The following is a 24,426-nucleotide window of genomic DNA, read 5'->3' as shown; positions in this document are numbered from 1 at the left end:
TCTTTTGAAATGTGATCAAAGCAACTAGTAAGATTTGTCCGAATGTTCCTCATCAGACTTTTATCCCTGAGGAAACAGTATTAGTTCTGCCAGTTCAGTGGCAAAATGTTAAAAGACGGAGACATAATAATTGCCTCAATTACAATGAAAGTGTCAAAGCTCAAAGCTCAAAATTCACTATATTCTAAATTTGATCTGTTGCTTCTTGTGGCGCAAACACACACACACAAAACACACACACACACACACACACACACACACACACACACACACACACAAACACAGAAGAAGCGGCTCAGTGCCACCGAGAGGTTGCTGTCAAGTTCAAGCTTTTAGGGAATTAGAAAACCAAACACGCTGGAAAGAGGATATCGGTGTTAAAGAAATACCATCAAGCAGCACTGAGAAGAGAGGGCGAAATAATCCAAATGGGGAATTTGCTATCGCCAAACACAAGCTCTTTATTTAACAGCCTATCTCTTCTTGGAGAAATAAATCCTCTTAGTGAGCCGTCTTCTGTGCGAGGTGCAGTTTTCAGGATTGTATTAACTTGTCTAGTTTGTTCTGGTTTGGAGGTAAATGGCATAGAGTTGCTATATGAGATGTGCGGTAGTGTGTGTGTGTGTGTGTGTGTGTGTGTGCATGTGCACGTGCGTGTGAGCACAGTTTAGGAAGAGGGATATGTTGCCTATGTAGGTTAGGTCTGGGCTCCAGGCAATCCTCCCAAACCAGCAGAATCAGCAGGTGGCACTGGCACAAACTGTTGGAGCGCGGAGACAGCAGACCCACATTAGCTCCGGCAGTGGAGCTGAACCCAAGCACTGCTGTCCCTCAGGGCGGCTTTGAGGGATGAGTATGAAACCTCCACAGAACTTTCCCCCTCACTCATGGAGCTGTTATGGCGCTAGGCGCAGATGAAAATTCAGCCATGAATACTGGCTTAGGTTTGGGCTTTAGAGGGCTTCCAGGGGACGATATCCTTACCAAGCAGGTGGAGAGCTTATAGCATGAGTGAGCCGGAGGAAATGGAGCTGGAGGAGACGTCTCAGGCAGCAGCTCCCAGTCCTGCTTCGTGTCTCCAGGACGAGCAGAGAGGGCGGGGACGTTTTGAACAAGCCTTGCTGTGAAACATGTGCTGGGTATTGGTCATTCTGACCATATAAGGCCATGCCTGAGCTAGAGGAGCAGGATGTCGGGAATCCTTGGGAGATTCTAGTGCACGGTGCCTACAATATGTTTCAGTACGATCATGTATGAAGAAGCAGCCCACGGAGGAGCACAAAGAGTCAGAGCAGTGTCCTTCCACCGTCGAGCTCCGTCAGACCTTTCCTGCATTACATCATTTAGTTTTTACATATCTCTTACTGGGCTGCACAGTTGTCCTTTAGCAGAAATATTCAAAGTCAATCACGGGGGAGTCAACACGCATGTTCATTGAAACTATCACAGTTTCTTCAGTTTTTCTACGTTGCCAGCTAATGTTGTACTTTTATCACTTCAGTAGGAGTAGTGGGTAATGAATATTTATTGTTCTTTTTTCTCCATTTTGTAGGACACATGTTTTGTTCCCAAGGGTTTGCTCACTTGTCACCGTCCATTTCAATTTTAATTTCTTTATTCTTGGAGAAAGTGAAGTATTTCTGATTCTGATTCAGATATATTTTGCCCGTTGTTTTCCATTTCCTTCATTTGAAACTCTGTTTTTTGTTCTTTATCTGGAGTTTTCTATGAATCTGATTCTGACCGTTAAGATCTGTTAAAATAGTTATATGTGCACCATTTTTGCTTCGGCTGTTTTCAAATGAACCTTAATTCCTTTGACATATGGTTGTCTGTACGTTCTGTATGTGTTTTTTCAAAGAATGGGGCAAACATTAAAACCAAAGACCTCATGATTTTTATGCCTGCTGAAATAGATTCTACATTGTATACACTAAACATAATAATAATAAGTAGTAATAATAATAATTGAATGATGACACTTTACATCAGTGGCACTAATATAGGATTATAAAGTCCTTCAGACCATAACAATGCAGAACAGAAAAGACAGAAGATAACAATATTAAATATCATTCAAGTCTATCCTATAAGAAATATGTTTGAAACATAGTTTAAAAACTTGTTTAGTACTTGAACTTGATCCCTTGAGCTCCTACAGGCAGCTTGTGCTCCAGGAACTGTCACACTCCCTCCTGACCAGGAGAGACGCTCCAGCTGCTGCTTTATGTGTTGTTGTTAACACACAGCACACCTCGGCCCGAGCCTAATACTCCCGCTACAACAGGCACATATAACCTGGCATTTTGCTTTCTCATCCGATTTGTGTCTGCGAGCGCTTGTGGGGCAGTTGGGTGTAAGAAGCTGACTCTGTGCATCAAGCTGTGCCGGGTGACTCAGCTTCAGCAGCAGCACCCAGACAAAGCATGGCAGCTTTTCTCCCTTGATATAAACAATGAACAGTAAATTGGAGGAAAACATGAAAGAAACAAAAAACAAATCAAAGTCAGAAAAATACACAGAAAACTCGATCCAGTGTAATCTCACAGGGATTTTACATAATGGGAGACTAATGAGCTTTGAAAGGGAATTTCATTTGGGATCAATGGCCCGAAAGGTCATCCCTGTGTAATCATGGGCCATCAAATTATCAGTGTCTCTGATACATCTGAGCCGGTGACATTGCTGGTAGCCCTATCAAACAGAACAAGATTAAGATTAAGATGCATTTATTAGTCCCAAACACATGAACAGACATTCAAAGGCACACTCATGCAGGTAGGGAAATGTAATCTCTGCTTTTGACCCATCTGGTGCAGGACACACAGAGCAGTGAGCGACCATGTACGGCGCTCGGGGAGCAGATGTTGGGGGAGTAAGGTGCCTTGCTCAGGGGCACTAGACAGGGTAGGGAGAGTCTTGGATTTTTTGGAAAGATCAATTCAGGTTCGTCTTTTGTTGTCTCTCCGTGGAGTCGAACCAGAGACGAACCAGAGACCTTCTCTGCCCATAGTCCAAGTTTCTGCCACTAGACCAACGCCTCACAAGGTCAAAGGTCAACAAGATCAGTTCCTGAGGAGTGAATTCTGCACGTCACGACCTCGTGCTCTGAGTCAAACAGACAGTTACAACTAAGCTTAATGTCACTGGAGGGATCCCCACAGTCACTGCCTTCTCCTCCCTTGGGATCCACAGAGACTCACATCCAGACAATCACACACACACACACAAACACACAGACACACACACACACACACAAACACACGCACAGAAAAGCAGCGTGACTATGAGGAAAAACTGAAGCGAGGTTAGACGAGGTGCTCCTTATTCACTCTAGTGACTCATCATGGGAGCGCGGCACTGCAGCTGCAAGGGCCACGGGCTGGGGAGGGACACCGGGGGAATGAGGACCACCTCGGGACGACTGCAGGTGGACGGTGGTTGTAATTGCATAACAGGGAGATGCTGCGACTGCATGTATCAATTAGGAGAGTTCTGCACAGCAACAGGTGGAAGTACATGGAAGAAGGTCATGGTTTCCATTTAGTGTGTCATGTTTGAACTTTAATGGCATCAGCTCCATTTGATGAACACTGAGCAAACTTCCTTTGCTTTGCTGTATTTTTGTGTTAATCTCTTGTAGTATTTGTTATATTCTGTGTCATAATCACATGTGGGTTAAGCCAAAAATCTGGCGAGACAAAAAACAACAAACAACAAACGTAGAAAGTTATTGGTATTCTGGTTGACTCAAGATTTTGACTACTTAAAAAAAATATTTGTATTAAAATGGCCTGTTTCATTGATGTTTTGTAGATGATTGTTTTATGTAAAAATGTATAATTGTAATTTAAATTATAGTTATCATTTCATGCAAAAATGTGTCTGATTATAAATATATAACATGTAACATATACATTTATAATACTATCAATATATTAAAATATTGTATAGAAATATCATAAATTATTCAATATAATAATACACTTTACACTGAAGTGAATACTGGGTCACTATATGTAGATGAACTGTGTACATTTTCAGTATCCTATACAAAGACAAACTATATGATACCAGTACACGCAAGAGTACACTTTGCAAAAGTGCAGGGAGAGGTCAAATCATCATAGAAGAAAATATAGATAGACAAAGATCAGAGGTCATCATCCTAATAGCCTGAGTTCAAAGCTTTTATAGAGTCTGTTCCCTGTTACTGAACACACATTGTGAAGGTGAGTTGAAATATCCTTTTCGTGTTCCCTATCCTCTCTCTGGTTCTAAACTGTTTGAATTCCATATTCAAGCTCAGACACAGTATACCTAGTGCCACACACACACACACACACACACACACACACACACACACACACACACATTAATGAGCACAGGCCAGCGGCAGTCTGAATAATGAATCTACTGTAAATGGTAGAAAAAGCGCTCTAATGAGTATATGTAAGACTAACAGATTTATTTGCCTCTGGAGGATCTTTAATCAAGTGAAGCATACAAACGTAAAGACGGATGAAACCCACTGAACTGCTACCTGAAACCATTACCCTACATAACATTGATAAGTGCATTGTCTGGTCCGTGAATTTCAAGCAAGTGCAGATAGTGTTAGTGTATCGGCTCGTTTCCTTATTGCTTTCATTATAACAAACGTCCGTCCAGATGCAGCAGTCGTGACGCAGCTCAGAGCAGAGATGTGCCCCCCCCCCCCCCCCCCCTGCAGAGTCTGAATGTCAGCACAGGCTTCAGGTCGCCATCCCCTCACTCGCCTTCGCCATCGTGATAATCATCACTAACTTCTTCTTCTTAGTGGTTATACAGAGATTGTAATAGATCTTACGCCAATGAACTAAACTCTCAGCGCTCACTGCAGAATGGTTTGGCTCCTGGTGCTGCTGATCCGCTGTTGGACCGCTGCCTTTAAAACACTCCTCATTTTGAACTTTACACTTTTATGTGATTTTGATTGCTTCCAGTGGTTTCGTATGCAACTTTTAACGATCTGCATGATTCGACTGTTTTCCCTCCATCATCATACCGGTATAGAAAAGCTTTTCCCCTTCACGCGACCACACTGAATGTAACATCAAACCGGTTGCTTTTTCAATATTAAAAAGCCCAGAGAGCAGCACTGTGCAGTAAACAGAGTGTTATGTTGTCATTATTCGTGTGCTGATAAAAATTTCAGTAGATTCATTCATTTTAAAACCATAATATTATGCACCCATTGTTTATTTATGAAACAATATCAGGTGAGGAACATTTTCTGCAGAGTGAAGCTTCGTAATTTAACTGTAATCCAATGGAAAAGGGGATGAATGTGAAAAAATATAGGACTATAGTTTGTTTTCTAATTTATCTGTTACTAGTTTCTATTTTTGTGGCAATAGTTTATTTACTATTTCTCACTATTATTACTGTGCATGCACATATGAAATCCACAGAAATAATATTACCCTGATATAAGAAGTATTTTTTATCAAATCTACAAATTTGTGAGATTCCAGGTCTTCATGTAAGACAGGATATTTAGCTCAACAACAATAGTAACAACAATACAATAATAATACGGTCCCGTTGCATATATTGGCCTCAAAGTAAGAATTGTCAAACCAACTAATGGTTCAAAATAAACGTCACAATTGTTGATTCCAAATAGGTTGTACAATTTGTTGTTAAAACTACAGCTGAGCATCAGTCTTAACAGATAATGTAAAATGACTTAGCCAACAGTGTAGCAAAGTCAGACAGCAAAAGAAGAACTCAACAGAGAGAGAGGTTAATTATGCCGCTTCATTGCAAAAAACCTGCCATCTGCATAAAAGGAGTCACATTTATTACATTTTATATCAAAGATACTCGACAAAAATGTTATCGGAGAAGATCCTGACCAAAGCTGCGACTTCTAAATGTGCAGCGGCGGAGTTTGAAGCCGCCCTCGCCGCTGATATCAAAGTGGCTGCATGCCGTGTGCGTGCAGAAGTTAAATAATAAAAAAAAGACAAAGTAGGGAATAATTAATTGGAAGAGATAGAAAGTGCAGGCACAATGAGGTCCATTGTCTGAGGGCCCCTCGGGCGATGAAGTTTTTACAAACTATTCAAAGATAAATAAATTACTTAACAAATTCATCCCTATGATCCCAATGCCCACGAGTGTCACATGGGCCTTTTTGCTGTCATTATTATTTCATTGAAGTTGATTTCACAAGGCACCAGAGGTAGTAATGCTTTCTTTAAACAGAAAAGAAAACAATGAAGGTATCGGAGAGCTATGAGAGCAAAGGCCAGGACCTCGGATCAGGTTCTTTTAGGGTTGATGTTGCTCTGACTGTCCTTGTTCGGGGCTCTCTGCCGTGGCGCCCTCTCCCTCTGCTCTGCCCAGTGCCATCCACAGGCTTCCCTCTTGCCCCTGTCCCAAACAGTCTGCACGGATCAAACTAATCTGCTCACACAGTTGCTGGACAGACATCTGTCCGCATAACCACCTGGATCATCGCATGTAGGGTAAACCGTGGCCGCTTTGATGCTAATAGATCCCCCGAAGGAAAACCGGCAAAAATTCATGCCATAGAAAAGGTCAAAGCTGGTGAAAATCACAATACGAGTAGAGATAACCACAATAAAATCAGTTTGAAGCACCGGCCGTCAGCACATGCCCGGCTTAAAAAACACAAGGGGTTTCTTATTTTGTGATTCCCCTTCTCGTGCTCTGAAGGGCTAGATAAGCTCTTTGGTTAATCACTCAGAGATGTTCAAATAAAAAAATTCCAACATAGCTAAAAATGGATTTCTTATCAAAATGTCCTGTCCCCCCCAAGAGCAGCAACTGTGTTCAAAAGAGTCCCTGAAGTGATTAAGAATATAAATGCCGAAACTGACTTTGCATTAAGTTCAGCCGCACAAGGTTATCAGAGTTGTTAATCATATCCATTTCACAGGACTAATCTCCACCAGATTGTGTGGTGCATGTATTTAAACGGACACGCACCAATGCAGAGCGGAAACCTACTTGCGGGTCATCAATGCAAATGGCCGTGAAACACAAATACTCCAGACATTAAATTCCAGTGGAGTTGTTTTGACAGTGGACCCGAGTTGGGGCCCCTGGCTTATAGAACGACTTGCAGGAGATATAATGAACTGCAAATCAGAAGACATAGCAGTGAGGGATAAAAGTAGAAACTGCTATTTTGTTGTGTGGTCAGACTCTTAAGAGGAGGAAGACCTGGCTGAGATGTATGAATGAGATATTTCTTCATCACTTTGCAGCAGGGAGGCGAGTTGTGGAGGAGCATTTGTTCCCCAGCGTTCCTGGGAAACTCACAATTCCCTCATTAACAGTGTCCAAAGGGGAGCAACGTAACGCTGAACTGGTTCCATATGTTACGAGGAGATTCTCTGAGGCAGGAGCAGCCTCCCTGTGTGCATCTGTGCTTTTTTGCTCAGCATCATGCAGGAAAAAAGTAACTACTGTTTAGAGTTAGAGATATAACTTCTCCTGAGACCTGGTAAATATCTGTGACTTCCTGAATCCCCTGATCAGATAATTTTCTTTGACATCACTTTCAGTCGCGCTCAAATTACTAGTACAAAAACACAATCCCAAACAAACCGAACACAAGCTGCAGAGCAACGTGATGAAGCAGCGTACTCACTTCACTCCTTCTCTCCCAGGTGCCAGGTGTCCTTTGTATCCCAGCCTGAGGCCCCTCATCTCTGTCTGCTCGTCTCACTTACCCTCCTTTACATGCCCGTTAACCTCGGCTGATATCAAAAAGCCCTGACCTGAAATCGGCAGCGGCATCCAGACAACAACAAAAAAACTGAAAACAAAAAAAAACGCTTCTTCGTGGCCGATCTCTCGCGAAGACCCTCAGTGTGTGTGCTCAACCAAGTGTGAGCTCTTCCTGAAAGGCAGGGGGATGAGGGAGGCAGAGCATCTTGCTCCTCTCTCCCCTCGGTGCTCACAATGGTCCTCACTTACCCCATCATCCACCCCCCCACCCCCCTGCAAAATGGGTCACGGTTGGGGGTGGGGATGGATGGGTGTGTGTTTGTATTATTTGTGCTCACGATGAGGATGAGGAGGAGGTGGTGGTGGTGGTGGTGGGGTTTTTAATACCCCTTGGAGGGGAGGAGGGAGGGGAAGCCCGGGGTTGACAGACAGTAATAGGATGGGGGGGAAATGGATTGTGTTTGGATGTAAATGATCCTAAACCCTCTGGCCACCAGCGAGGAGCCGGACAGGGTGAGGCTCTCAGGAGAGGGTAAGAGCAGCATTTAGAAATCTGGCCATTATAATAATGTGTCTTAAATTTATGAATTTAAAAGGGCCACATGTACTACATGGAGATGGGAGACCCTAAAGAAATATCTTTAAGTTTATTCACTGCAAATCAACCTATTCAACTTTATGTGTAAAGCATCCTTCATACAGGTTATTGTAGTTGAAAGTGTTTTACATTTGACTGATAAGACAAATGCTGACAATTAAAAAGAGTAAAATAGATTTATATGCTGTAATAGAAATTTGAAAAAATTATTACATAGCATCCCTCCAACAAGAAGCATCAGTTCCCTTAAAGTCAATCAAGCTGCACCAAATTTCCCACACTCATAGATATCAGTCCTATCTCATAATGTTAAACAAAGGGAAAAATAATTCTGGCCCCAGACCTGCAATGGGTGCGTCCTTGACTCCTACCTCCATCCTTTCACACAGTTTAGTGCTAATCCATTAAGTGGAGGCAATAATGAAAAAAAAAAGATAAAATATACACAAAATAAATAAATGTGCAGCAATGAAAGACCAATAAGAGATTATGTCCAACATATTAATAGTGGCTTGTTTCTGCCAATAAGTAACTAGAGGTTGCAGGACAGAAAAGGCAACTGTTTGCGATAGTTAAATGGCACTGTCTCTTGCCAAGAGAGCACTTTACAAATGTCTGTGAAATATCAGTCCTTCAGTCAGCTATCACTTTTTCATTATTAATCAATCCATTGGATGGTTTGCAAAGATGGTTTGCACAGATGTATTTTATCCCCGGAGGATGTATCCTAAAGACGTTGATCTGAACAACAACTGTTGGATGTTTTGCCATAAAATTTGATACAGATAATTATATCCTCCCTCAGGATAAACTGGAATAACTTCCTTGAATCACTGACATTTTATTTATTGCCAACTCAAATGAAAAGAGAAAAGTCTAGGAAAGGTTTGAAAAACACCCTCAGTTCGGTTGTAATATATATTGATCAGAAAAAAACTTGGTCTCTGTTTTTTTTTAAATAAATCATCAATAAATTGATTGGATCCTCATCAAGTTAAGTTACGTGTTTATTTCTTTATTCAGTATGTTTGCATAAAAAAATCCAGTATTACTTCTGCTCTAATTTCCGTATCGTTTAAAGAGAACTGGCAATGTGTTTCATACCAAGTCCGTTGTGACAAACTATAACAAATAATTGATGCCCAACAGGCTGCCTGTTACGAATGCCAGAGGATTTGGGGCTCCGAGAAAAGGAGCCCAACGAGCTGCCAACTTGGAAAAAGAAACACCAACGCTACTTTGGAAAAGTTGAACAAGTCATGAAGGGACACTGAGCTCTGAGATAAAAAGTTGGGAAATATCCTAATAATCAGCTGACCCTGGCTATTCTGAATGTTTTATGCCAGCCACACATGCCGTAGCCTCTGCCTGCAGGAAGACGGAGCCATCGTTATCCTCTGCATCGCTCTCAGCCTCCTCGTGCCCTCCTCACTCCATCACTCCACTGCCTCCCTAATGCCTCTCTTGGAGTCATAATCACGCCGCGCTACAAACAATAAAAGATGTCGGTTTGATATTGTCCAAATCCACATACGAGCGGTTGTGGCTCAAATTACGACTGCATGCGCTCAATCTCCGTCTCTTTTCTTATCTCGCTCCTCTGAGCGGACCAATTGCTATCACCAAATTTCACAGATTGTGTGCTGAGCGTAAATCCTCTTTAAATTCATATCATGTCGCTCAAAGTCAAAGTCACAGTTTATGTTAAAATGTGTTTTCCTTTAATGTCCAGCTTTTCCCCCCATTAATGTGAAGTCGATAAGCAGTGGAATGTTTTTTTTGGAGACGTCATCTTGGTAATAACCTTGAATCATTTGACGTTATCATCTTCTTCTTCTTCTGGGAGCACTTTTATGGGGAGATTTTTTTCAGCTATATTATTTTTTATGGGCAACTACTGCAGATGTGATGATGGTGTCAATGTTGGTGTTGACGACAATGATGTTAATGATCATTCAAAACCATCGGAAAAAAACATTAACAAACAAACAAGCCCACACAAACACACACATTCTAAGGAGGAATGGTGGCAGTTATTCACAGTCAATTCAACAAAAGGCTTTTGTCTCGGCTGTGAGAGTTTGACAGCAGATTAAAATGCCCCCGCTTCCTGTCCAAACCCAAAATACACACTATTTCACTTATTAAGTAACATTGTATAGAAATCTGTGTGAGATTGTCCACACTATCACTTCAGCAAAAACAGCTCTCGTCTCTCACCGACTCCCCAAATCACACTACAAATTCTTTCTAAACAGTCTGGGGAAATGAAAACAAAATGAAAACCTTTCAAACTCGAAATTATTTTAAACACAATCAACTTCTAACAGTCAATATATAGTATATTATGCTCTCACATTACATTGTGGGAAGTGACCAAGCTCCAGAAAGATCATAATTAAAAGAAGTATTAATCTTAAGAACAACATTTGGCTTTCTGTTGGTCTCACTTCCTGTTGTTATAACTATGTCAGTACTAGTGTACAGGGCAGAGGGGGCCCTAAAAGAGTCAGGGGGCTCCTGGGTCAGAGCCTCTTAATGAGACGTTTAATATGTGTTGGTCTGAAAGTCAATGAAATGACAACCAAGATGCAAAATAACCGAAAACGGCATCGCTGAGTCATTTTTCTGCTTTAGTGAATCTCAGCGTTCTGCTTCACCTCTTGAAATAGAGACAAGTCTTTGCCCAGGGGCCGATCGTCTCGTCACTCATCCATGCAGAGAACACGTGAGCGTTTCACTGCTTAAATTTATGATGAATAGTTAAGACAACTACTTTACATAACCAATATTGCAGTAGCTATAAAGTGCCACCTTATAATCATGATGCTTGGTGCCTTGAGTCCAACGTGAGAGAGACGATTCATATCTGCTGTCTGTGGTGCACACACGGGGACGATCGGCTGGCTCCCTTACAAACAAGACCAGCTTGACAGCGACCAGCGTTAATAATGCAGTGCCAGTTGGTGAGATAAACTCTGTATCTGTCTTCAAGCATTAAAAATGAAAGACAATGTCGTTGAGCTGTTCCCAGATTGTCGGAGATAAAAAGGTAAAATATACAAATATAGAGTTTTACCGATTTGTATTTTGGCACATAGCTAAACCGAGGTCTTATATCCTCTCATGTACAAAACAACTTGTTCAGACTTCAGTGCATAAATCTCGGCCTTCATTCATGCTGCACAACATTATGTGCGCTAGGACTACATGGGAGGAGCAATGCAAATCAATCAAAGGCCGTATTATTTGCACAAACATTTTTTAACTGAATATATAAGTTGACCTTGACCCTAATATTCCCAAGTTTGGTGAAAATCCATATGAGGGTAGGAAAACACTATGCTGCTCAGGGTAAAGTGCAGAAATACATGTCATCAGGTAAATACAGAATTAAAAGAAATACATACAAATAGCATAATGCAGATAAGTATTTTGGATCGAAAAAAGCTATGTCTTGTTTCTAAAAAAGTAATTTTCTGAGTAAATATACTTGTAAACTGTGTATGTTTACATCATTGAGTCATGAGTCACACTGCTAAGAGATGGATAGAGGAGATCGGTTGTTGCTAAACTCCCATAATCCTTCAGGCCGTCTGCATAAGCCAAGATAATTTGGCTCATTTGACAGTGTATCATCCATGTAAACATCAAAGCGGTTAAAGAAGATGTTTGAGTGACAGATTTTCCACTTGTATTCTTGTCAGTTTTTTTTTATTTACAATATGGCTCCACTCAGAAATCTCTCTATTTCAGAGCTGTGCACTGACGAGTGGCGACTGATGTGCGTTTAAGCCCGACACAGCAGTGTCATCATGAAACGAGGACTTAAAGTTTAAGTGTAACGTCCAGGGAAAAGAAGAAGACCATATGGTGTGTTCGGGTGGTCAGGAATTTCCAAGATTAGAAGCAGGAAGTTTACTGACTGAACTCAAAATACTTTCCCATACTTAACTTTACTCAGTGTTGTGTCCTTTCTGAACATCCTGCTTCGACATCATGTGAGAAAAAACAAAAGGACCAATGGGACCGAACCAAACCTCTTGACTCTACATAATTTTCATAGAGAGTAGATGTTTCTGTAGACTACGAATGTGATGTAAACATTTTACTATCAGCCAATATAAAATTGATATGTTACTGAAGTGTGAGGCATTTCATGATAAATTGTGAGAAAAAGACTTGTTTTCAGCCTGTCTCTTCAAGGACCCCCTCTCGATCAAGCTCAGCCTAATGTGATCGGCCGCGAGAACCACACTGTTGCTATTGGTCAACTTCTTCCAGCACATGTAAGAAATGTTGGCCTCCTCTCTTGCTTTACCTCGCTCTGTTAGGCTGCGGGTCAGCTGCTCGACATGCATTAAGCAAATGTGATCACAATAATGCGGGAGTATCGGCCCGACTGCTGAGGAGGTGTTTCAAGAGCTGTGGGCGTGATGAATTCCATTTACTGGGAATGTTCTATGCAGATCTTTTACAATAACTAAAAACCTACACAACACACTAGAGGACAGAAACACTGACATCATCGTCTCCTTTAAAAGAACAACAACATTCTCAAGGCTGCGTTAGAGGCCCCCACTGGAACAGATGAGCCAAGAATTAAAACACACATCCCGACCGCTGGTGAAACTCATTGGCTAAACATTTGACAGCGGGTCAGGAGGTTCCCTCTTCACTTCTGGCTGCCTCCGCTGTCTCTCGTGTTTACACAGCGACAGTATGAATGTTTTTGTTCAGTGCGCGCGCATAACAGACTCAGTGAAAAAATAACACTGTAGATCAGTAGGTTCCCTCACATATCAAACGGCTGTTGTTTAAAGTTGAAGTCATATAATGATACAGTAGCCTTTGTAGTGACATGTCCACTTCATACTTTGCTTTTTTCATGCTGGTGGACATTAATTTGTGCTGAGCGGGAGTATTTATATAAGCATGTGATGGTTGAATGGTTTGTTTGTTCATCAGTGTGCCACGCTATATATAGTGTGCATTGTTTATGGTATGCTTTATTTAGTTTCATTTAGCCTATACAAAGCCAGATAAGTTTACACTTTTTGCACATAATATAGCTCAGGGGGTATAGCTCAGTGGTGAAGCATTTGACTGCAGATCTCATCTCTCAACTCTGGGTGCCCCCTCTCACAAAAAAAGAAAATGATAGTGTATAAAACCAAATATATCTATTCCTGAAAAGTGTTAGTTGTGTGTAGCAATGAGATATTGTCAAGAACAATTGTTAAAAAAGTTTATGTCAAAGGTTAACTTTATTAAGCTGTATTAATAACTTTATTAAGCTGTAGCCTACAACGCCAGATCACTCTTTACCTTTTGCAGCATCATAAAGAACAGGGGGTATTGCTCAGTGGTAGAGCATTTGACTGCAGATCAAGAGGTCCGCAGATCAAGAAGTCCCCAGTTCAACTCTGGGTGCCCCCTATAAAAGCAATTTGAAAAGAATGAAAATTTCCATTCATAATCAGGAGCTAGCTTTATATAATAGGATTTATACACTAAACGTCAAAAAAGCTCTTTCTCTGCATGTGGATCAAAATAATGTTTTCAAAGGCACGACGATATACTATTAGATGCTTCAGAGAGAGAAGAGGTGAATCATCATCTGCCATATTGTTCAATGTGTATACACAGACATGCTGAAAAGCGGCATCCAGGGGGTATAGCTCAGCGGTAGAGCATTTGACTGCAGATCAAGAGGTCCTCAGTTCAACTCTGGGTGCCCCCTCTAAATAAAACTGGCAGATACCAAAGTAACACCACAAATATCATTACTCACACCTCTTCATTTATTTGTAGCATTGAAGTATTATGTAAAACTCAATCAAATGAATGGTAATCACTTTATATATCATGTGAATTAATTATGGTAGTTAACTATATTTAGATTTATCCAGCTTTATTTAGCCTATACAATACCAGATCACTCAATACTATTTGCATTATCCTAAAGAACAGGGGGTATAGCTCAGTGGTAGAGCATTTGACTGCAGATCAAGAGGTCCTCAGTTCAACTCTGGGTGCCCCCTCTAAATAAAACTGGCAGATACCAAAGTAACACCACAAATATCATTACTTACTCCTCTTTATTTATTTGTATTATGAAGAACTCAATCAAATGAATGGTCATCACTTTATATATCATGAATTAATTATGGTATTTAGCTATATTTAGATTAATCCAGCTTTATTTAGCCTATACAATACCAGATCACTCAATACTATTTGCATTATCCTAAAGAACAGGGGTCGGGTACAGTGCCAAAGGAGTGGCAAACCGGGGTGGTGGTTCCCCTGTTCAAAAAGGGGGACCAGAGAGTGTGTACCAATTACCGGGGTATCACACTTCTCAGCCTCCCTGGTAAAGTCTACTCCAAGGTGCTGGAAAGGAGGGTTCGGCTGATCGTCGAACCTCAGATTGAAGAGGAACAATGCGGTTTTCGCCCCGGACGTGGAACTACGGACCAGCTCTTCACTCTCGCAAGGATCCTGAAGGGGGCCTTGGAGTATGCCCATCCGGTCCACTTGTGTTTTGTGGATCTGGAGAAGGCGTATGACCGGGTCCCCCGGGAGAAACTGTGGGAGGTGCTGCGGGAGTATGGGGTAAGGGGGTCTCTCCTCAGGGCCATCAAATCTCTGTACTCCCAAAGCGAGAGCTGTGTTCGGGTCCTCGGCAGCCAGTCAGTTTTGTTCTCAGTGGGTGCTAGTCTCTGCCAGGGCTGCGCCTTGTCACCAATCCTGTTTGTGATATACATGGACAGGATATCGAGGCGTAGTCGTGGTGGGGAGGGGTTGCAGTTCGGTGGTCTGAGGATCTCGTCACTGCTTTTTGCGGATGATGTGGTCCTCATTGGATCATCGGCTTGTGACCTTCAGCACTCACTGGATCGGCTGGTGGCCGAGTGTGAAGCGGCTGGGATGAGGATCAGCACCGCTAAATCTGAGGCCATGACTCTTAGCAGGAAACCGATGGATTGCTTACTCCGGGTAGGAAATGAGTCCTTAGCCCAAGTGAAGGAGTTCAAGTACCTCGGGGTCTTGTTCGCGAGTGAGGGTACTATAGAGCGTGAGATTGGCCGGAGAATCGGAGCAGCGGGGGCGGTATTGCGTTTGCTTTAACGCACCGTTGTAACGAAAAGAGAGCTGAGCCGCAAGGCAAAGCTCTCGATCTACCGGTCGATCTTCGTTCCTATCCTCACCTATGGTCATGAGGGCTGGGTGATGACCGAAAGGACGAGATCGCGGGTACAAGCGGCCGAGATGAGTTTTCTCAGAAGGGTGGCTGGCGTCTCCCTTAGGGATAGGGTGAGAAGCTCAGTCATCCGTGAGGAACTCGGATTAGAGCCGCTGCTCCTTTACTTAGAAAGGAGTCAGCTGAGGTGGTTCGGGCATCTGGTAAGGATGCCCACTGGGCGCCTCCCTTGGGAGGTTTTTCAGGCACGTCCAGTGGGAGGAGACCTCGGGGAAGACCCAGGACTAGGTGGAGAGATTATATCTCAACACTGGCCTGGGAACGCCTCGGGATCCCCCCGTCAGAGCTGGTCAATGTGGCCCGGGAAATGGAAGTCTGGGGCCCCCTGCTTGAGCTGCTCCCCCCGCGACCCGACCCCCGATAAGCGGATGACGATGAGTGAGAGAAGAACAGGGGGTATAGCTCAGTGGTAGAGCATTTGACTGCAGATCAAGAGGTCCTCAGTTCAACTCTGGGTGCCCCCTCTAAATAAAACTGGCAGATACCAAAGTAACACCACAAATATCATTACTTACACCTTTTTATTTATTTGTAGCATTGAAGTATTATGGAGAACTCAATCAAATTTAAATATCGGGGCTTGATGACACCACAGGAGCAGTATGGAGGTATTTTCTGTTGTTCTTACATATGAAGTAGTGGTCCCCAGTTATTTCAATTGTGTTGAGTTTGGCTGCAGCGCTGTTTACCCTAGTAAATCTTTAAGCGTTTTGTGGACTCAACACTTCACCCACCCCTCCATCGGCATTGTGGTGAGTAGATAACGAGGGAATTTTCATTTTTCTGTGAACTATCCCTTTAAATGCTTCAGAGAGAGAAGAGACGATTCATTGTCTGCCATATTATTCAATGTGTTTCACACACAGACATGCTGATAGGTGTCATGCAGGGGGTATAGCTCAGTGGTAGAGCATTTGACTGCAGATCAAGAGGTCCCCAGCTCAACTCTGGGTGCCCCCTTTAAGTGAAAGATAAAAGTCTATACAACACCAAAAATGTATGTCCATGCGACACCTTACTCCTATGTTGCAAGGAGATATGCTGGAAAACTCAGATTAATGATGCTGCATTTTTAAATCATATGAACTGTTTATGATGTTTAGCTTTATTAAGCTGTAGCCTACAACGCTAGATCGTTCTATACCTTTTGCAGCATCATAAAGAACAGGGGGTATAGCTCAGTGGTAGAGCATTTGACTGCAGATCAAGAGGTCCCCAGTTCAACTCTGGGTGCCCCCTTTAAGTGAAAGATAAAAGCCTATACAACACCAAAAATGTATATCCATGCGCCACCTTACTCCTATGTTGCAAGGAGATATGCTGGAAAACTCGGATTAATGATGCTGGATTTTTAAATCATACGAACTGTTTATGATGTTTAGCTTTATTAAGCTGCAGCCTACAACGCTAGATCATTCTATACCTTTTGCAGCATCATAAAGAACAGGGGGTATAGCTCAGTGGTAGAGCATTTGACTGCAGATCAAGAGGTCCCCAGTTCAAATCTGGGTGCCCCCTTTAAGTGAAAGATAAAGTCTATACAACACCAAAAATGTATATCCATGCACCACATTACTCATTTGTTGCAAGGAGATATGCTGGAAAACTCAAATTAATGATGCTGGATTTTTAAATCATATGAACTGTTTATGATGTTTAGCTTTATTAAGCTGTAGCCTACAACGCTAGATCATTCTATACCATTTGCAGACTCTCAGGACTCACTGGTGCACAGTGTTTGACACCTGAGGCTGCTGAGATGTTACATAATAATACAACAGCAGTACACTGAGTACAAACTCAGTGTAGAGAAGCTGTATCACTGTACATTGGCAGAAATAGTGCCTAAAAAGGTTAAATGTAATGTATTTAGTAATTGGTTTCCTGCAGGGGGCACCCAGAGTTGAACTGCAGGGGACCTGTTTATCTGAAGTCAAATGCTCTACCACTGAGAAATCTTCTTGCTGGGCATCTATTAACAAACATGAAAGAATAACAGCAAACATTTTTTATCTCATTTGTTTACTGGTGACTTCAGTAAATAATTAGAAACAATAAAAAGTGTGTGACTTAGGTAAATTTATCTCCATGTTATGCACAACAGTGCTTCAACTCTTTATCTCCCCTGTTGACCGTGAGGAATATCCTCTGGAACAGTAAATCCTTGTTGACTTTTGTCGGTAATCACCAGGGAGCAAAATTTAATTAACACAGGGAGAACGGAGGCGTCCACAGGCAAAGATTCATGGTCCTACACAAACATGAGCAGCCTATCTGAGTCCCTGGCATAAACACACACAGTCTGACGGTGTGCAGTTCAGAGTGAAGGCAAATGTTTGTGTGTGTGTTTGTTGTGGTGCTGAGCTAAGGCCTTGTTGGTGTGTGTGTCCGCATGGAACAGAGCCAAAAGTAGAAGGGCACTCTGAACGCATCCCTCTGACAAGACTTACACCTCACCATGCTTTTTTAAATAATAATATTCATAACCTACTATGAGCTGTGTTTGTTTGGAGTCAGTGGGTCATATCACATGGAAGCTATTTGAAAAATGATGTCTTTATTAAATAGTAAGGTTCATATTAGATAGAGGACTTGCTAAAATCTAATAATGGAGATTTGTCCTTTATGTCTGGGGTAGTAATAACATCTGATATGATTTGGAGTCAGTGCGTCACAAGACATTGAAGGTATTAAAAACTCAGAAGAGCTTGTGTACCTCCACCGAAGATCAACAGCCCCAATATGAAGCCACATTTAAATACATATGATTTTTATTTGGATCTGCACGAAATTGTACACACTCATAAGTATGTCTGAAGTTTTTCATCAAGATCTATGAGTTATAACTCAATGAGAATGATGGAAAAATCTCATAATGATAAAGAAAGTGAGAAAAATGTACTTTGATCCCTAACCCTGCTTATTTACAGACAAACAAACAAACGCAGATGAAGACCTAACGTCCTTGTTGGAGGTGATAAAGGACGGATGTTCCAGGGTAGTATAAAAGGGGTGTAGGTCAATGGTAGAGCATTTAACTGCAGATCCACAGGTCCCTCGCTCGTGTTTATGACCAACATAAACATTACATGTGTGACCGAGCTGTGCAGCATGTGAAAACCGAGGGACAGGAGCATCTAGGAGCTTACACAGCTCCGTGGGGAGATTTTAGAGGATGCAGCCACGGATTATTAAACCCTAGAAGATCTATAATGCACATTTATATTCAATATGTTTCTCCACAAAACATGATTAGAGGAGCCACCACCTTACTGTAATCTAAAAGATGGTCAGGCCTGCGTGTTTATGGCTCACACTTGGCTGCAGATAAAGTACTTCCTTTCTTCAACTACTGGTGTGTTGATGAAACACATTATACACAACCATCCCAGTGGAACGTTAACCACGTTTGTATTTATCTACTGAAAAGTCATTCTATTCATTGGTAAATACAGTTTTCTTCAAAGTATAGCTTAATATATAGAGACAAGCTGAAGGAACCAGATGAAAGGGGATTTACAGGTTTTCACAAACTTACAGTGAAAAGATAATATCACTTTACGTGGAGATGGTGGCATCGTTTTATTTCTAATATTTGACTGCTGTATCTGTTTATGAGTAGTGAAACAATATTCTCCACAACCTTGATCTGTTCCATAATAATGTGTTGAGTGATTATTGATAAAGGTTTGTAACTTTTTATTAGCCATCATGGAGCTTTTCTTGTATTTTGCAATGTTGACAGCTTGAAGTTGACAGAGGGAAAATTAAGATTTAGCTGAAATAATTGTATATCAACAAATCTCCATTTCATCTCACACGCCCATAATATTTTCTTCTTTCTTTTACACAGTCAAAGATCATTTGTAATAAATCGTTTCTTACTTGATCATTGATTATTACTTCGGCCAAAGGAGTTATGTTTTCATCTGCGTTTGGTTCTTTGTTGATTAGCAGGATTATGCAAAAACTACTGGACACATTTCCATGAAACTTCATGGACGGATGTGGGTCAGGAAAGAACCCATTAAAATCTGGTGCAAATACATTCAAATTAAAAGAATGTAACATTGTGGTTTCACAAGGGAACTGTTGGGCGTTGGCGGACGTATGCGTTCTACCGACCGCCACTCTAGTTTGTACATTTATTATTTGCCAAACCCTATTGCAGTAAATGCTAAATGAACACATCAGGCTAATTATGTTCTTCCAGTTGGTAAAGCTGTGGACTGACATTATTCATTCATAATTCATGTTCTCCAGCAAGACTGAGCCTCACTTCATCTCAGGCTGTGTCGTAAGAACCATTCGACTCATCAGCCTTCAGATTCTCATCTCTAATTAGTGCGGAGGAAACAGGCTACCTCAGGTGAACGGACGCTTGGGCATCTCCGCGAGCATGTGTACGTTATCATATATAATCATGCATACCAAGACACACACACACACAAACACACACACACACATACACACACAACCACTAACATGGTAGCATGCACCTATCATCTCCTCAGGCTGCGGCTCACCAGCAAAATCTCATTAGAGCGGGATGGAGGAGGAGGATGAGGGAGGAAGAAGCTGGGGGAGGGACGGCAGTGAGAGGTGCGGTCTGAGGGTCTGTGTGTGAGTGAAGGTGTGTGTGTTTGTGTAATGTATTGACTTGATTGTACAATAACTGTACAATAGATGATGAATTGGAAGTCAAATCTGTCCCAACCGCAGGTTAAAGGGCATTGGTAAAGCAAGGGGCTCTGAGGGAAAGAGCTGCTTTGTGGTTGTACTTCTGTATATCTTTGTGTGTGTGTGTGTGTGTGTGTGTGAGTGTGTGTGTGTGTGGTTTTGTGTGTTTGTGTGTTTGTGTGTGTGGGAATGTGTATGTGCAAGTGCCTGTGAGTGAGTCAGACTGAGGGCGACTCAGGATTCTTGTTGTGTCTTCAGGCATGGATGGAGCATATTTGACGTGTGTGTGTGTGTGTGTGTGTGTGTCTATGTGTGTGCAGAGCATTCTTGCCTTTGGTGACAGGTTTGGAGGGCAGAGGTTATGTGTGTGTCTGTGCGTGTATGTGTGTTTGTGTGTGAATGTGTATTTACGTAAACCTCTGACTGTGTGTGCTTACATTTGTGTAGACCTCAGAAAGTGTGTGTTTATGTTTGTGTAATCAAATGAATGTGTGTGTGTGTGTGCGCGCGCGAACAAGCACGTGTGCATAAACTTCTGTACATGTGTGTTATTCCAAAACATATTATTCACAATCTCCAGGGAAGCGGCCAGATTTTCATTACATTGTGTGTTCACTTGTCAGACATATTTGTTCCTGAGGCTGCTGCTGCTGCTGCTAAATATCCCACACCTGGATGCACAGTGTGTGGTGCTCCCGCTCATTCTGTGTCTTCGAAAACCCCATTACCATGCTAATAATATCCTCAAAATCGGACTGCACTCTCACCTTGATGAGTGTTCGTCACAGGGCCTGTGCAGCACATGTGGGATTAGGGATGACTTCATTTATGGCAGCATATCTTTAATACCGCAGGAGCTGAAACACGCCGGGCAGGGGAAAGACGGATTAAGGTGAGGAGGCTTCCTTTGAATAACGTCCAAAATATGTATTAATGTCGCAGTTGGCTCGTAAATGTATTCAGCTATATGTTTACGCCGTAAAATTTGGGAAGGATGAATGAAGGTGGACTTAATATATATGCTTTCTCCCTGTGTGTTTAAATGTGTGTGTGCATATTGGAAGTGGAAGCATATTGGTGCATTTTATGGCATCATATCCCATAAAAATAAACTAGCTGAAATCATTTTGTGGTTATACGATACAGCTAAATATACTATTTATAATGTGTGAAATATTATGCTTCAGGGAGTATTTCGATTTTTACATTGCAAGTAGTAAAACGTGACATTAATTCTAAGCAGGATTTTATCGCGTTGCTCTAATCTTTTTTAACTTTTGCCTTTTCCTCATTTCTCAGTGACCCCTGTTAGAAAGTGACATCTTATGCCTACTAATTGATATCTAATTCTTTGCTCATCAGTTAAGAGTAATATATACCAATACATACAGGAATAAATAAAGTAAATAATTAAGCAAACAAGCGGATATTTGTACGTAATATATTTTCACATATTATTGTGCATGGTTTATTTCTAAATAATCTAAGTTGCTAAAGTGAGTGCAAACTAATGTAAATCATACTCATCACATTTATCTCCTGTCAAACATACAGAGCATACATTTTTATCTTGTTTTATATAGATTACGATCTATGCATGATCATTTATAAGGCTTTGCAAACCTCTGAAGCATCTGTCAAGTAAATGTAGTCAAGGAGGAATTAAAAATGAAATTAAGTGCAGCCAAATTGTAAAGTCATATATTGAGTTATTACAATGCAAACATAAAACTAAACAACCCTGATAGCAATCATCATTAGTTGCATGTAACCTCCATCCATGCTTTTGTATCATATGAAATGAAACCCTTCAAATAATCATAATGAAAAATCTAGATAAAAAAATATATAGACATATGTTTTTAAATCCCAATTCAGGGTTTTTGCTCTATGTGAAGAAAAAAAATCTTAATTGCAGCACTCTCTGGAGGGGGACGCTCTTTCATGTTTGGTTTAATGTATCACTTAAAAAAAATCTGACATTAAGCTAAAAGAGGTTGAGCTGTCTGTGGGCCTGCTGCATTCACTGTCCTCGCCGATGTGTCAGTAAAGGACTTTGCTAACCCACTTATGCAGCTGGATTTGTATTGAGTGAATTGAAGCGAAAGATTTAAATGGCATCAGTCTTGCTATTAAAGCAAAGCAAAAACATCAGACAAACAGGGAGGAGAAGCTCTCTCCATCTCTCTCTCTCTCTCTCTCTCTCTCTTTCTCTCTCCCTCTCTCTCGATATGTGTGTGTGTGTGTGTGGAGGAGCAGGGGGAGTGCTGTCCCCTGCCTCTGCTCGGTGTGTGCAGCAGCTGCAGCTTCCAGCCTCAGTCTACACTGTAGGGGCCATTCTGCTGTCTGAATGACTGATAGATACAAAGAGCCGAGCGCTGATGAGAGGTGACTCAGAGGAGAGCGCTGATGGTGCGTTTCAAACAAACTCGTGCCCGTCTGCATGTTACGATTCAACATTCGTATGACGTGAAAACGAAAAAAGACTAAATATTTGCGGGGTCAAGGCTTCGAAGCAGCCTGAACAATAAGGGGCCGCGGGGAGCCATCTTTTTCTAGGGACAAGGCCGATCCTGAGGAGAACGCAGACAGAAAAGAGTGTGTCGATTTCACAACTGGCCTGAGGGCTGGGAAATCTTTGACTGAATTTGGTAAAAAAAAAGAAGTCCACCCCTCCCACCATCCCTCCCTCCCTGATATGAGGTCTCATATGTCCATAAATAAAAAACAAAAAACCATGGTTACAGATGCTGACCTCCGCCTGATGCACACATATGCTACAGAGTAAAACCCTGCAAGCGAAGCAATCAATTCTAACACTCAGACAGAAACAAACAGACATCTGCACAGGAAGACACAAACGGGAAGCTAAACACGCATGGTGCCCACAGTCTAATGAGACCAAATCGGACAGAGTGCATGAATGGAGTGCCCTGATTCAGCCCGTGGCACCGAGCTCCGCGAAGAGACAAAGCTCTCATGCAACATCCCCCGTTCACAGTCTGGCACTGAGGGCAGAAAACGTTAGCTGCTCCCAACTCTCAGCTCCACAGTATGGAGGTATTATAATATCTGAAAGGGGTGGGGGGGGATAGCAGTGGTGGCGGGGTTGACTCGGCTCAATACCATCCCCCACTTTCCTCCCCGTGGGCCCTCGCCGTACCCGCCCCCACAAATCCCGACACATACGCCGAACCATTCCGCCGACCTCCCCGCTTCGTGCTCTCACTGTACTGTTCTCACTCGGTCCCCATCCCCCCTCTCCAGAACCTCCACTTCCTCTTCCTCATCAGTATCCATCAAGGACCATAAGGGCAGACCCAGTGCTTTTTGCACATCACATCCACGGCATGCCACCACGTGTGAATAATGGTTCATTCCATGTAGAGTTCACTCATGTACAGTGCCGACGCATGTGAGCCAGAAACCAGCTGCACAACCCAACCTTTACACAGTAGATGTTTTTTTTCAAGATTTTGGGCTTCAGGACTGCAACTAATGATCATTTTTATTGTTGATCAATCTGTTGGTTACCATTTGATCCATTAAATGTAAGAAAGTAGTGAAATATGACAATTCCATGAGGAATCACATCAGAAAATCAACAAATCTTCACAACAGAAGAGGGAAAAATTTAATTAATGTTGAGGAACATGATTTATATCCTCATAAAAGTTGCCATAGAAATTAATGTCGATTGACAAATAATTAGTCGTTTTATTGTTACTAATATAAAACCTCTAAAAGGATATTAGAGGAGCTCTCTGTAAGACAGGCATATTCCAGGTTTACGTTGTAGGTAATGCTCCATTAAAGACATAATATGTACCAATTTTTTTTTTAAATGTCAAAAAATTACCTAATTTTTGTTCTATATATATATAGTATTAAGAGTATATATTTGTTGAGTTCTGCACAATGATTCAAACAATGTTCAAACCCAGAGAAACCCTCGATTTAATTCAAAGTAATAGGACGCTAACACATTGTTAGCCAGTTAGCCAGTCGGCTGTTTTGTCTTTCCACTGTTTGTATTGGTCACTTGTGATTGATCACGATTAATCATTGCTGTTTGCTGCGTAACGTGAATAAAACTTCAATACATTACCTCAGCGGTGAAGATGACTTGTGTCTG

General features: G+C 41.8%; 1 protein-coding gene and 7 non-coding genes across 8 annotated transcripts in view; 7 read left to right on the top strand and 1 right to left on the bottom strand.

Moving 5' to 3' along the window:
• Nucleotides 1-24,426, bottom strand: part of gjc1 (gap junction protein gamma 1) — a 48,659-nt gene that overhangs the window by 5,487 nt on the left and 18,746 nt on the right. The window lies entirely within an intron of this gene.
• trnac-gca (transfer RNA cysteine (anticodon GCA)) lies at nucleotides 13,696-13,783 on the top strand. Its single transcript is given in 2 exon segments — nucleotides 13,696-13,731; nucleotides 13,748-13,783. It is a non-coding gene; the product is annotated as a tRNA-Cys (tRNA).
• trnac-gca (transfer RNA cysteine (anticodon GCA)) lies at nucleotides 14,016-14,087 on the top strand. The gene has a single exon. It is a non-coding gene; the product is annotated as a tRNA-Cys (tRNA).
• Nucleotides 14,317-14,388, top strand: trnac-gca (transfer RNA cysteine (anticodon GCA)). Its single transcript has one exon. It is a non-coding gene; the product is annotated as a tRNA-Cys (tRNA).
• trnac-gca (transfer RNA cysteine (anticodon GCA)) lies at nucleotides 16,004-16,075 on the top strand. The gene has a single exon. It is a non-coding gene; the product is annotated as a tRNA-Cys (tRNA).
• On the top strand, nucleotides 16,500-16,571 carry trnac-gca (transfer RNA cysteine (anticodon GCA)). The gene has a single exon. It is a non-coding gene; the product is annotated as a tRNA-Cys (tRNA).
• On the top strand, nucleotides 16,779-16,850 carry trnac-gca (transfer RNA cysteine (anticodon GCA)). The gene has a single exon. It is a non-coding gene; the product is annotated as a tRNA-Cys (tRNA).
• Nucleotides 17,058-17,129, top strand: trnac-gca (transfer RNA cysteine (anticodon GCA)). Its single transcript has one exon. It is a non-coding gene; the product is annotated as a tRNA-Cys (tRNA).

Source organism: Platichthys flesus, chromosome 16 (assembly GCF_949316205.1).
Source record: "Platichthys flesus chromosome 16, fPlaFle2.1, whole genome shotgun sequence".
Classification (NCBI taxonomy): Eukaryota; Metazoa; Chordata; class Actinopteri; order Pleuronectiformes; family Pleuronectidae; genus Platichthys; species Platichthys flesus.
Note: the sequence above shows the minus strand (reverse complement) of the source record. Positions and strands in the feature narration are given on the sequence as shown.